This window comes from Pristis pectinata, chromosome 12, assembly GCF_009764475.1.
Source record: "Pristis pectinata isolate sPriPec2 chromosome 12, sPriPec2.1.pri, whole genome shotgun sequence".
In the NCBI taxonomy this organism is placed as follows: Eukaryota; Metazoa; Chordata; class Chondrichthyes; order Rhinopristiformes; family Pristidae; genus Pristis; species Pristis pectinata.
In genome coordinates this window covers 21,740,139-21,754,862 of record NC_067416.1, presented here as the reverse complement: position 1 = coordinate 21,754,862, position 14,724 = coordinate 21,740,139, and the positions used below count along the sequence as shown (strand labels likewise).

Here is a 14,724-nt window from a genome sequence, read left to right as displayed (position 1 = left end):
TGGAACTATGTCTAAGTAAGACTAACCATTAATAGGGGGAAGTTGAACTTTGTGTTGAGTTACTGCGTTAGGCTTTACTGATTGAAATAAATGTGATCTCAACACTTGTTCTGAAGGATCTGCAGATGCTCTGTATCCATTACATCCTCTGCAATGACAACTGTGGCCTTTTCAATAGAGTCATGGACTCATAGTACAGAAACAGTCCCCTCGATCCACCACACCCGTGCAGACTTTATGTATCTGTTATGCCTTGCCTATTTAAGTGCCTGTCTAAAGATTTCTTAAATGTAGCAATTGTATGAGTCCACCACCTCCTCTGGCAGCACATTGCGGATATCAACCACTGTGTAAAAGAAATTAACCCTCAGCCCCTTCTAAAGCTCCTTCCTCTCACCTTAAACCTATGCCCTCTTGTTTTTGATACCACTACTATGGGAAAAAATATGACTATCTACCCTATCGATGCCTCTCATCATCTTATATACTTCTATCAGGTCAACCCTCAGTCTACCACTCCAGGCAAAACAAGCTCAGCCAATCCAACCTCTCGCCAAAACTTCTCCACGACAACCTCTCCCGTATCTGCGGGAGCTTGCTGTGCACAATTGGCGGCTGTGTTTCCCGTATTAAAGCACTGACAACACTTCAGAAGCATCTCATTGACTGGAGAACAGTTTGGGTAGTCCTAAGGTTGTGCCTTTTATTTGCAGTTCCCCATTTCTCCTTGTCCATTGGCTCTTCTCTCTATAGTCCACCTTCTCCTTGTTCTACCTCTCCGTCTCAATACTTGTGCTGGCCATCTTCCCATTCCTTCAAGTCTGATCATGTCCCATTGCTCCTGTTGCAGCAACAGTCTTCTGTTGTTATTGCTATTCGCTCTGACTTCCCTCTTTCCTTTGCTGCCTCCCCCGCCTTTAAAACCTATGAATAGATTTCCTCATTTCTTTTAAATGATCTACTCAGTGTACATTCACTTTATTGTGATCAGCTCCAGTGTTAAGCAAAGTCTTATGTTCAACTCCTTTCAAAAATGCAGTTTGCTGTGACTATTGTGGCACTTCCAATGTTGCCCAGCTGAGGTCTCCACACTCAACGTACGTACAGCAGAACTCAAACCTGGAACCTTTATGGTCTGTCTGGCTCAGGAGGTAAATTAAAACCCTCATCGTGAAACACACACCAGCGTGCAACTAAGCTATTGCTGCACACCGTCCTCATTCATGCACATTGTATACTTGAAATCCTTCGATTTAACAGTATTTTTTGCATTTTGCATTATAGAGAGAAGAACTATTGGCCATCTGTAGTTGTTGCTGAATAAATGCCAGGGCCAGACCTTACCTATGCACGGGTATCCTCCGGTGCAAAAGATATGACAATTGCATACGCCGGGGTAGCTGTTTCATTTAGCTGTCGATTTTATCCAGCAGCTCAATCCCCTGCTTATTACAGAGTCGGGAGCTTGGGTCACTGCGCCACCTAGCACGATAATCGCGACAGCATCGGGGGAGGGGGGGGGAGTTTCCATCACCAAACGAATTTTATTTTAGATATAAAGCTGACAAGCGTAAAAAAATTAAAAACGTTAGGTGTTGTGTGCATCGCGCAGCGGGGAACAACTTTATTTTCCTCGCCCGTAGAAAAAAGCAAGCGCACGCACAGCTTCAGAAGAGCAGCCTGTCCAGGAAGTGACAAACCTACTTCCCTTTCATTTCAGCCGATTGGCAGTAATGAGTTGGACAGCTCCACGGCAGGAAGAGGGGGACGGGGCAGTCGCGGGTCGGTCGGAGCTGGTTAAGAGACGGCGGAGTCCGGAGCCCGCCGAGTGCGGGCGGCCTTTCTCCGGGTAGGTGATGTGAGAGCGGGACGAAGCGAGTGCTGGGAAGGGGCTGGGAGCAAAAGAGCCCCGGTGGCTTCCCTCCCCCCGCGGAGAGGCTGTGCACGGATATTGTTACAATGTGTAAAGTCAGCCTGTGACAGCGGGAGACGGGAGTGGGAGCAGCGCTCCACAACAGCTGAAACCCGTGCAGCAGGGCTCAGCATGTCCTCAGCACGGCAACTGTGAGACCAACACGCAGTTGACATCCTCCTCCGAAGAAATAACGTTGAAGAGAAAAAAATGTATATTTATTATATGTGTTTTTGAAAAGATATATACCCATCTATTAACCGATCCAGCGCGCCGCATCCTCTCAATCCCGAAAGGATGGATGATCCTGTGGGTATTCATTTTCCTGTGATTATATCATAATTGCAAGTCCAGCCCGTGTCAAAAGTAATATTTAAATAAATATATCTGAGACCGCGTAAAGAATGCAAGGCTTATTTACATTTCGTAATGGCTTTTGTTCGATAGTTTTACTTTGATTTTTTTTGAGGAAATTTTATTTTTTGTGAGGAAAGTCTTTATTGTTCGGATGTATTGATGTGTTTTTTTTAGTGGGAGCCTCCGTTTTTCTTGGAGTGTCTGGTTTGGAGGGCGGTCGATTCCTTTCCAGTCCATTTAGTGCAGATTGACAGCCCGCTCCCGAGCGGAGTGGGGCTGCACATGGCGAGGGCTCGGTGCACCGGTCTGCCCTTGTAGGCTGCCCAGGGAAAGTCGCGTCCCCAGCAGTACATCAGTGATTTGGGAAACGCCAGCTAATCCCGAGGTGTTTTCTTCCCAATGTTTGTACGTTTTCGCAGCCCCGAGTGTAGTGCAGCCCCCTAAAGTTTTAATTTTTAAAAATTTCGGGGAAAATAAAGACTTGCAATTCTTGTGGTATTTAAGTCTCTGGAAGCAAAAGTAATATCTGGTAGGCAGTCATATGGACCAGTTCTGTGCTCAGATTCTTGTGGTATTTGAATCTCTGGAAGCAAAAGTAGTATCTGGTATACAGTCATATGGACTGTGCTCAGATGCTATCTCCCCTGCCTGGGTGCACAGATCATCATTGCATAGAGATAGGATGGCATTTGGAATAATCATGAATTTACAGTTTTGTGTTATTTATGTTTTGCATGCATAGTTTTTGCAGTTCTGCTGGAACAATAAATAATCTACGATTTCTTCCCAGCTGTGGTAAGCCCATAAAAAGCAGACTGCTGTGTGTGCTGATGCTCTCAAATGCTGCTTGGATCATTTAAGGGTTGATTGGGGCATGATGCCATGTGATAAAGTACAGATTATGTTCCGTGTAACCATGTCGATAAATGAAGGAAGGTGTGCCTTGCTGCCAAGATCAGATACTGTGGTATATTCCTTCTCCACAGGCCAGTGCCAAATGCAGAACTGTATCTAGTTGGGACGATGGAATGTGTAAGGTATTCTGAGGTTTGAGATTGGTGTCGCATAGAAAGCATTGTGCATAAGTACTCTTGCATACCTTTATGAGGACAGCTGGCAGCAGGATATGTGTGTGGAGTTGTAACATTGTAACACTTGATGTTGTTTCGAATAATCACTAGCTACACTTGTTTCCTTTGTTGTCACTCACCACTGACCGTGCATGTCTAAAGGTTTTATTTATGCCTACTAGCTCCTTGCTGTTTTTAATGTCTAATGTTTTCCATGGAATAGTATTAGCCCATGGACCATTATTCTGATTTTGCATACTTTTTCTTTTAGTAAAGTAATACATTTTTAGTAAAGTCATTTAGTAAATTCTTCTAGTAAAATCTGCATGCTCTAAATGCATCTTAAGTTAACTGACGCATTTAATTGAACGTGCTGTTGAAAGGGTACAACTTTGAGGGTGGGCTGAAGAATACAGAGCATCAGATTTTTATTAACCAAGGAGGAGTTCTTTATTCACATGTAAGTACTTAACTCTCTGACAGTATTCCTGGTTTGGCTAGAACTAACTTACATCCATGTAACCTCTTTCACATCTTCATAATGGTTTACTTTTGAAGTATGGTTACAGTTTTGAGGGTAAAAAATAGTGTTGGTGTTGCTTGAGGGAGGAATGCTAGCCACAACTAACTTACATTTGGTGGGGGGGGGGGGGGACCGGCATTAAATAACATGCGTCACCTCCTCAACGCTGCCCTGACACTTCACTAGATTATGTGCTCAATTTTCCTGCATTTTTATTTGTGCTCAAAACCTCTGACGTGGGTGCAAAAATGCTTCAACTGAGTGATTTGATACATTGTCTTATGGTGGCAACAATTTTTATATAGCAATCTTTGAAGCAGCAAACCTTTCCACAAGTGATTCATGAAACATTTAGGAGAATGAAAGAATTTTCATGTCTGCAGTGCTTTCATAAACTTAGGATGCCCCACTCATTCAAACATTGTGAAATATTTTTCAAGCATACTTACTGTTGTAATGCAGTCAATTTTCATATAGGAAAGCATATGGATACCAATGAAATTACCTGCTGGTTCCTTATTTTGAAAATGGATAAATATTGATTAGTTTACTGGAAGAACCCTGTACTTTTGGAGAATACTCATCTGATTTAGTGCTGGTATCTTTTGAAATGTTTGAAGGGTCAGTTTGATTTTTCTTTTGAAACAATGAATAGCTTTAACTTGTGACAAGTACAGCTTTGTAATAATACAACCAATAACTTTCTTTGACCTGAAATTTGTGCAATTTCTGTTTTGATATAGTAAGAATAAACTATCTGGGCATTTGTCTAATGAAGTAGGCTTATAATATCAATTAACAATGTCTCAAGTAACGTTATATTCTACAATGTGAAATGCACATTAGTACAACTTTTACTTTTTAAAATTCACTAATTTAAAAATACTCAATGGTATCTCATTTGCTGTGGGATAACATCTGAAAAACTAACAAATAAAGAAGGAAAAACTTATAGCATTATAATATATTTCATATCACTCAGGAAGTGTAGTCACCATTTTTTCCAAATATATTCAAACTAGTAATTTTAAAATAATGATAAATAGCAACCAGTGTAATGTACCAGCTTATGGAACACAGGAATAAATGCTCCAGCTGAAGGCATTGAGTCTGTTGTACACTGCTTTGGTTTCTGGTAGGCATTAACAACCTTTTTGCTGTACCCTTGCCAATAACAGCCCTGAGGTAAACAGATTCTCACCAGTTTGATCAGAGTTGGTATGTGCCACCCACAGAGCTGACCTTGCTGTAGATGGCCATGCTGTCATAAAGGGCAAGGTTAGCATCTGTTTCATAAGGTATCTAAAGTACTTGGCATGCACCATTTAGGCCAGTTCTTCATCTGTTTGTTGATTACTGGCGAGTCATCGGTGTACATCTTGCTCCCAGTGAGATAGAGGCAAATAAAATAAATCTAAATAGTATTTTTAAAGTACAAATATTAAAGTTCTAACAGCTAGTATTTTAAAGTACTTGTTCTAATATCTTTAAATGCTGCACTAGTGTTACCTTGCACATATTGAAATAGAAAATGTTGCATTCAGAAGGTCAGACAGTTTGATGGGTCTTTGACCTGAAATGTTAATTCTGTTTCTCTTTACACAAGTGCTGCCTGACCTGCTGAGTGTTTCCAACATTTTTCTATTTTTATTTCAGATTTCCAGCATCTGCAGTTTGTTTTATTTTCATTTGCATTACAGATAAGTGAAGTAAAGATGTGTTTAATTGTTGATCTGGCACTGGAGAAATTGTATTGTAATATAAACAAGTTTTTCTCAACCCAGTGGCTATAACTACACAGCTAATATGCTCCCTTGAACCAGTGAGATTGAAACATTGTATTGGTTATGTCAGTGTCATTTTGAATTGTTGATTTGGACAGTGATGTGAGCTGAGTTGCAATTTCTATGGGACAAGAAAAACAAAATCTGCATACATGAGACTGTTAAACAGCAAGTTGTATCGGAAAAAAGGGAAAAGAAGAAATTTGGGGGGGGGGGAGGGTAATTTCACAGCATTTGGAACTAGGTTTCAAAGTTGAGCTGTAGTGTAAATCCAGAAATAACGACCGATGCAACTATCCTCAATCATTGAGGAATATCGTTGTTGAAAAGTTCATAGTCTCATGTAAGTTGGCAGTAATGTTTCATTTTTATGGAGATTCTATCTATTTAAGAGTGTTTATTTCCTTGAGATGGTGAATGGCAGGAAGAGCAGTTATATATATTTTGATCCTATTTGCATTACATATAAGTGAAGTTAAGATATGTTTGGCTGATCCAATTATTCATCCATGCATGCTTTTTAATCATTTGAGAACTTCAAAGATGACTTGTATGAAGACTATATATATGGCAGAATCTTCAATAGAAGTGGAATTGAAACATACTAGTTATTATGGTCACAGTGTTATTTTGGAATTTCTTATCTGACAGTGACATAAGGTGAGCTCATGTCAGCATTGTAAGCATTAACTGGATTAGTTTCAGGATATTAATAGAAATTTGAAACATTTGTGGGAACACTAGGAAGACTGGATAACTTAATTGTTGATGGATTTGATTTTTTCCAAGTGCACAATTTCTCCCACACAACTGCTAAATCCTACATGTTGATGTGCAAAAGTGGTGCATGTTAAGAAAATTCCCAACATGGCATGTTGCCGTAATTGTTAGTAAGTCTTCTGATGCATATCTTATTCCCTTGATTTAAAAAAAAGCTTTTTGTACTTTCCCATTTGTTTTACTGATTTTTGTTTTTGGTATTTAATAGAATTCCACTCCTCCAACCTACCGCCACCCTTTTGTTTTCACCCTGTTCATCACAGATCAATGCTTGGTCATCTTCTACATCACATGCACAAGCACGAAACACATCTTGTACTGAAATAGAAACTGAAGTGATCAGAAATTGGTATTTTTAATCCACCATCTTATTCAGCATCATAAACCTGGAAAGCTAACCATCAATCACTCATATCAATTAAATTAATGCAGGATGGTACAGATATGCTTTCTTTTCTGGGTTTGTTTTTGGTCTGCCAGTAACATAAAAGATAATTCACGCCACATTTTGTGTTGCCAATGTGCAATGTTCAGAAAGAGGGATTATTGATTTGAGATGCAATTAGTATTGAGAAATGATCTATAGTTGATTTACCAGAAAGCTGACGCATTTTATAAATCAGTGAGTGTGGAATGGATCTGGGAAACAGAAATCGTTTAAGTTTTGTAACAGACCATTAATGGAAAATGTTTTTTTGCAAGCTTGAGAATTCTTTCTGTAGTGGAGTTTAGGTGAAGTATAATCTCCATTTCCCGTGCAATCAGGTGGAGCAGGGGTGAGAGCTGTGTTTATTCTCTGAGAGTCCATGGTTGATTAAAGTAGTAACTTGAGATTTGTTATTTCGTGGGATCTGTGTTTTTATGCTGCAATAACATGACTTGCTGGTCATCAATTCAGAACAGTCTGCCAGTGAGAAATTTATTTCAGAGCAATGTGGCCCCTAGATGAAAACAATTAGCAAGGAACTGAGGCAAAGAGCACAATGGAGAGTTTTGTATTGCCACTTTTAGTTTGCCAGCTACAAAAGATAAGAGCTGAAGAAAAGCAATAGTAATTGGCCTTTAGTCTCCTTTAATGCTGTTTTCCTTGTGAAAGATATTCAGGCTGAATTGCTTTGTAACAAAATCACTAAAAGAAAGGGCCACATTTTTATTGGGGTTGATAATGTCATATTGCAAAGATTTTGAATGTGCCAGTCTTCTAAAGGATCAGTGATATCCATTGTGAACTGTCTCGCAAGACTCACTGTCCTCTTTGTATATAATCGAGAGCTCATTGAGATGACTAGTACAATATCACAGAGCACACTATATAATTACTATTAATAATTTTGACATCAATAAAATGTAACATTATTAAAACTGTAATTGCAAAATTTCATGGCAACAGTAAAATCTATCCAGCAGCCAGCGTAGCTGTACTGAGTTTTCTGATATGTCTTGGAATTGAGCTGGACTGATATAAAATGCCATTCCTTTGGAGAAAGAGCGTTCTAAGAAATGTCCAAGCTTGGGAGCAGAAGGAGTTTGGCTGCAGTGACCAACCCTTTGCTTCAAACCTCTGAATTGCACTTCTAACACCTTGTTTTTCTTTCAAAATGCATTATTTCATTGAATACTCAGAGCATAATGAATAAATAAAACTTGTACTTTTTATTTAAGTGCTACTGCAAGGGCAGCATTTATTGCCTATCCTTAATTGGCTTTGAGCAGGTGCTGGGAAGTTGCCATTTTGAAACTCAGCAGTCTTTGCTTACAGTCCTGTTAGGTAAGGATCTTCTGTATTTAGATTTATGGTCCATGGATCAAATTGGGTGCTTGGGTTGTCTCCATTTTGCTCACAAGCAGTTACGATCCCAGCGACTCCATGTGACCCTCTTCTGCCCACTTCTTCAGAATTGCCATGAAACCTCAGCTTCTTGAAAGAAGTGGCCCAAAACATCATCTGGAGGAAGTATATGGGGACGAGGAGAAGAACTAGATTGGAGAGATAGAACATAGAATAGTATAGCACAGGAACAGGCCCCTCGGCCCACGATGTTGTGCCGAACTAATTAAGCTAATGACACCTAATTACACTAATCACTTCTGCCTGCACATGATCCATATCCCTCCATTCTCTACATATTCACGTACCTACCTAAGAGCCTCTTAACCACCTCCTACCATATCTGTCTCCACCAACACCCCTGGCAGTGCATTCCAGACACCCACCACTATCTGTGTAAAAACAAAAACTTGCCCTGCACACCTCCTTTTGAACCTTCTCCCTCTCACCTTAAATGCATGCCCTCTAGTATTAGACAGTTCGACTCTGGGAAGAAGATACTGGCTGTTTGCTCCATCTATGCCTCTGTCAGGTCTCCTGTCAGCCTCCGCTGCCCCAGGAAAAACAACCTTAGTTTGTCCAACCTCTCCTCATAGCAGATGCCCTCTAATCCAGGCAGCATCCTGGTAAATCTCCTCTGCACCCTCTCCAAAGCCTCCACATCCTTCCTATAATAGGGTGAGCAGAAATGAACGCAATACTCCAGATTTGGCCAAGCCAGAGTTGTATAAAGCTGCAACATAACTTCCCAACTCTTGAACTGAATGCCTCGACTGATAAGCATGCCATACAGCTTCTTTCCCAATAAAATACCAAAAATACTCAACATCTTCACACCTGTTGATGGATTTACCCACAGGCCCTGTTATTCTGCATCCCAGAGCAATTAAGGAAATGGCCCAGGAAAAAGTAAATTCCAACATTCTTTGAACTGTGGAACAGTCTAAATGGATTAGAGGGTAGCTAATATAACCCCATTATTTAGAAAAGGAGGTAAAGAGAAAACATGGAATTATAAACTGATGAGCCCGATGATGCTGATGGGGAAGAGCAGTTGGAGAAGAGTGACAGTCAGTGTGGATTCATTAAAGGGAAATCTTGACAAATCTTCTGGAACTTTGAGGATGTAACCAGCAGAATAAGTGAGGGAGGAACAGTGGATGTAGTGTATATGGACTTCCAGAAGGTTTTCATTAAGGTTGTTCTTCAGAGATTTAGTGTGGAAAATTAAAGTAAAATAGAATTTTGGGGGTAAGGTACTGACATGCATAGAGAACTGGTTGGACCAACAGGAAACGGAGTAGGATTAAATGGGTCTTTTTCTGAGTGGCAGGCAGTGACTAGTGGGTAACCAAGAGGATCAGAGCTGTGACTAAGCAATTCATATATTAATGATTTGGATGAGTGAATTAAATGTAATATCTCCGTGTTCGCAGACAACACAAAGCTGGGTGGGAGTGTGAGCTCTGAGGAAGATGCAAAGAGGCTCCATTGTGATTCGGAAGGATTGAGTAAATGGGCCAAGACAAGACATACAGTGCAATCTGGATAAATGTGAGATTATCCATGTAGGTGGCAATAATAAGGATCTTCTGATGGAGGTGAGATGTTGAGGAAGTTAATGACCAGGGTTGCACTGTTGAGGATAAGGAGTAAGCCATTCGAGATTGAGATGTGGAGACATTTCCTTGCGAATAGTGAACCTTTGGAATTCTCCACACAGAAAGAAATTGCAGCCAAATCATTAAATATACTCAAGAAGGTGTTAGGTGTTATTCTTAAGTTGAAGAGATCAAGGGATCAGGGTAAAAATCAGGAATGCAGTGCTGAATTTGATGATGAATGGTGGAGCAAGCAGGCTCAGAGGGCAGAATGGCCTATTCGTCCTATTTTCAATGTTTAATGGTCAAGGGTCTATCACTGCGTAATGTTGGTATGGTATTGATGGGAATCGATCTGTCACTATGTAACACAGGTACAGTACTCATCAGTACCCCTGTGTTACATAGCCTATCATTATGTAACACTGTGAACAGTACTGTTGGGCACGTATGTTTTCTGGTAACACTGGAATATGGTACGGGTGTGCACTGATCTGTCACCATGTAACACTAGGGTACGATCCTGATCGGCATAGGTCTTTCACTGTATAACCTGAGTACAGAACTGGTGAGCGCAGGTCTGTCACTGTGTAACATTGAGGTATATTATTGGTGCACACTGGTCTGTCACTGTTTATCACTGGGATACAGCACTGATGAGCATTGGTCTATCACTGTATAACACAGGGTACAGTACAGGCGGGCTCAAGTTTGTCACCATGGAACACTCAAACAGTTATGGTGGGTACAGGTCTATCACCGTGTGACAATGGGTTATGGTGGTGGCTACAGGTCTGTCCCTGGTGTGGACAGAACTGTCACTATAATACAGGGATATATTACTAGTGGCACAGCTATGTCACTGTGATACCAAGGCATGTATTGATGAGCACAGGCTTCTTGTTAGTACTAACAAAAATTTCAGTGAATTGTCTTAGAGATCTGGTACAGACATACTGGGCTATAAGATTCTTTGAACTGCCTTCCTTGCCTCGGCTTTCTTTCCAGGTCTTACTCTCAATGGAGACAGGAATGTGTACATGAACTTGAAGGACAATGGTCATTGAGGATTGATAGGGAGAAAAAATGTACAGTTTCCTGACTTGGGGAGTGGGAAACATTTTTCCTCAGGTGGTGTTTGAAGAGCTGGCTTTTGAAAAGAAGCACTTAGCTTTTATGTGCTTTTCTGAATAGCTTGGGCACAATAAATTGCATTCCTCTTGAGTGGCTGTTGGAAGTGGTTTGGATTGTAAATCTGGTCTTCCCTGTAAAAAGTTGTGCACAACTGATTTAGACCAAGTGACAATGAAAGAACAGCAACATATTTCCAAGTCAGAATGGTGTGCAGTTTGTAGGTGATGGCGTTCCCATGCTCCTGTTGCCTTTTCCTCCTTCATGGGAGAGACCTCTGGTTTGAGAGCTGCTGTTGATGAGTCGCTGCGTTGCTTCTTGTAGCTGGTAAATACTGTAGCCATGGTGAAGGAAGTGAATATTTAGGATGGTGGATCTGGTGCCAGAGAAGCAGACTGTGTTGTCTTGGTTAATGTCAAGTTTCTTGAATACTTTTAGAGCTGCACTCATCCTGATGAACAGTGAGTATTCCTTACCACTTCTATCTTGTAAATGGTGGCAAGGCAGGAGGTGAGCCAATTGCTGCAGGACGCCCAGCCTCTGACCTGCTCTTGTAACCACGGTGTTTATGTGACTGGCTCAGTTAATTTTGTGATTACTGGCAGTGATTTTGTGATTAATGGCATCCCCCAGAACTTTGGTGCCGGAATTGATTTTGTGGTAGCGCTGTCCATTGTCATTTGGAGGTGGTTAGGCTCTCTTGTTGGAGTTGCCTATTTACCTGCCAGAACAGAAGAAATGGGATTAGGCTACTTATCCTTTTGAGCCTGCTGAGCCATTCCCATGAAATATCTTTCCACACAAAATTAAAATATTATCTTTTAGAGTGCCATTGACTTTGATGCAGTAAGAAACTTTTTCTTTGCCCCAAGGAAGAAGTGTTGGAGTTGTTTACACTTTGTGATGGCAGGAAAAAGAACAACTTTTGAGACAACTTTGGAGCAGGTTGCTTGCCTTGCTTCTTATGTAGGGAGTGGCTGAATGTTAGCATTAAAAAAAGATGACTGGTTGATATGCCAGTTTAGTGCAGAAAATGTGTCTATTTGCACTGTTTTCGCCAAGGTGAGTGTCTGACCAGAGTAGGTTAACTAAAGTACTGTTCGCTAGAAACTAGACTATCCATTAGAAAGGCTATGAAGCTGTCTCAAATATGAGATACAAATAGCATTTTGCATGGTAAATGGAGAACTGTAATAAATATCTCTATTCACGAGCATCATAACCCACAGTTATTTTCTCATCTGTTTGACAGCTTTGAGATCCCGTATTTCATGTTTCTGTTGGATTAGTACAAATAAAGTAAATACTGTTTAGTTTTTATAATTTGTGAACAAATATTTAATGAAAGTAATCCCGGAATTCAAGATGGCATTGAACGTGTTATAAACATCCATATTTAAAATAATAGGCCTTCTATTCTGCTGCTCATGTTGCCTCATCTCTGGAATGAAGGTGTTTTGTTCATGTTTTGGATCAAGGCTGCAGCACTATAGTCCTGGCTGAACTCAGACTGACCCTTAATAAACAGGTTATTGCTGAATTAGTCTTACTGAATGGACCTTTTGACAAGCCCTGCCATCAATCCATATTAAGTGTTGGGTGGTAATTGGCTGCATTGGAAGGGGACACATCATCCCCACTGTCCCCCTGCCTCTGACGGGAAAAGAAATATTAGCAATAGAGGAATCTGGGGCGTTGGCTGGCAGACATGATTCTGCAAGTATGATTGTGATAGACTTGACTGGTCCTGTGGGACAGCTCCCACAATTTTGGCACGTCTTCTGGTCTTAGCGAGGAAGGTTGGCTAGGTGGGCTGTACCTTTGTGTGTCTGAAACTAACAACTAGATCGTTGTTATATGGTTTTATCATTATTATACATGTTTACTGTGGTTCAGTACATCTCAGTAGGTTACGTTATTTCAGAGTGTAGAGTATTGTTCCAGAGTCACAGTGGAGGCAGCTTTCTTTGCCCAATGGTTATTTGGCTTGCATGACAATTTGCTGGCTTCGTTATGCCTTTTACCAATACTTGTTTCTTGTTCCTGATTTTTTTTTTAATTGGCTGAGTTCAGATGCCCTTTTTGGCATGTTAAGATTTCTAGATTATTTCCAGACCCCTGGATTATTAACACAACCATGATGCTACTGAACCTATTTGTCGCAATTACTTTTACAATGAGTGAGAATGGAGCATTATGATCAATGAATGTTTTGTTTTATAGATCAGTTTACTCCACTTTGTAGCAGATATACTTTGATATGCCAGTATCCATTGACTTATAGGGATAGTATTAACTCCACTTTCCCCTCCATGCAACCTACTATTACTGAACTGGGTACATACCACCATTCCTTCATTATGGCCTGGTCAAAATTCCACATCTTTTTTTTTTGCTAAAACCTATCTCCATTCTGGGTAGACTGTCACCACAAGGAGAACAAGAGTTCAAAGAGAATGTCTGCCACATCATCCACAAACTAGTGACTATAATTTTATCTTTGTTTTGCATGTAGCTAATTTCCTCCTTGCTTTCCAGTTTGGCAACGGAACGCCAGTGATCCTGAAAATGCAAACAAACAACATTTACTGTTTTAGCCAGCAGTGTTTTACAAGAAATCAAATAGCGGTTTGAAACTTTTTTTGAGTTACTCTACACTATGTGAAATTAATCATAATTCATTTAACATGTTGGATTTTCCTTCAAGGAAAACTGGAGCAATTCCTTGTTTGTTTTTAAAGAAAGCCTGGAAATTTATTTGATCCAAAATCATAGTATTTGAACAGTTAAAGCAGTAGTTTTAAATGTTGTCAAAGGATTGTAGTCTTCAATTGCTATGCTCAAATAATTGCACAGGCACATTTTATTCTGCAAATGGAAACTGGTGTTACCTGCTGAATTTCTGGGGTGAAATTTTGACCTTGGAGTTCCAGCCTTTAAAAGCAGTCATAGCCATACAGCACAGAGACAGACCCTTCGGCCCACTGAGTCCATGCCAACCATTAAGCACCCATTTACACTAATCTTAATTACCCCCAGATTCTACTGCACAGTTGGGATAATTTGCAGTGGCCAATTAACTGAGCCAGTTGCACATCTTTGGGATGTGGGAGAATACCTGAGAACCCTGAGGAAACCCGTGTGGTGATATGCAAGTGTGGTCAATGTGCAAACTCCATGCTGACAGCACTGGAAATAAGGATCAAAGCCTGGATGGCTGGAGCTGCAAATTAGCACCTCTACTAGTTATCATGTCGCACATGCACACATGACTTTTTTTCTCTCGCTCTCTTGCTCTGCCCACCTCCTGAAGGGGTTTGGAGCAGCCTGGCGCTGTGCCCCAGGTACAACAGAGCAGATTTGTAATCTCTGGTATGCAGAGATTGCCACTTCCACTGTGCCTCCTCTGTCACTGAAGTTAATAATATCTCTATTTGATATGTGTGCTCGGCACTTTCCACAAAGGGGTTCAGAGTGCAGTAATGGCCTGCTATTGTTTCTGTCCTTATCACTGCAGGTTCACCAGAGAGTGACCCATCACCACCCCTAGATGTTCCTGCCAAGGAGGAGGTAGTGAAGGAGGAGCAGGCAGAGTTCATCAAGGTGAAGAGCCTGTGGCTAGAAAGCACTCTGCACAGTTGCATCCATGCCTGCTAAGCACCAGGATCAGTTAAAGAGGTTTGTCTCATGAAGGGAGAGACCTGGCACTGTGGGAAGCAAAAGGGACCTATACTAGTG

At 40.8% G+C, this 14,724-nt stretch overlaps 1 protein-coding gene across 7 annotated transcripts in view; it reads left to right on the top strand.

The window, feature by feature from the left end:
* Positions 1-1,568: 1,568 nt before the first annotated feature.
* Positions 1,569-14,724, top strand: part of fam53b (family with sequence similarity 53 member B) — a 90,225-nt gene continuing 77,069 nt past the window's right edge. For 2 of the 7 annotated variants that reach the window (XM_052027823.1, XM_052027827.1), the window contains exon 1: positions 1,569-1,849. The gene's annotated coding sequence lies outside the window, so the exon portion shown is untranslated. Of the gene's footprint in view, positions 1,850-1,918; positions 2,222-14,503; positions 14,665-14,724 lie in introns of those variants that run through there. The other 5 variants (XM_052027822.1, XM_052027821.1, XM_052027825.1 and 2 more) reach the window with 5 other exon arrangements.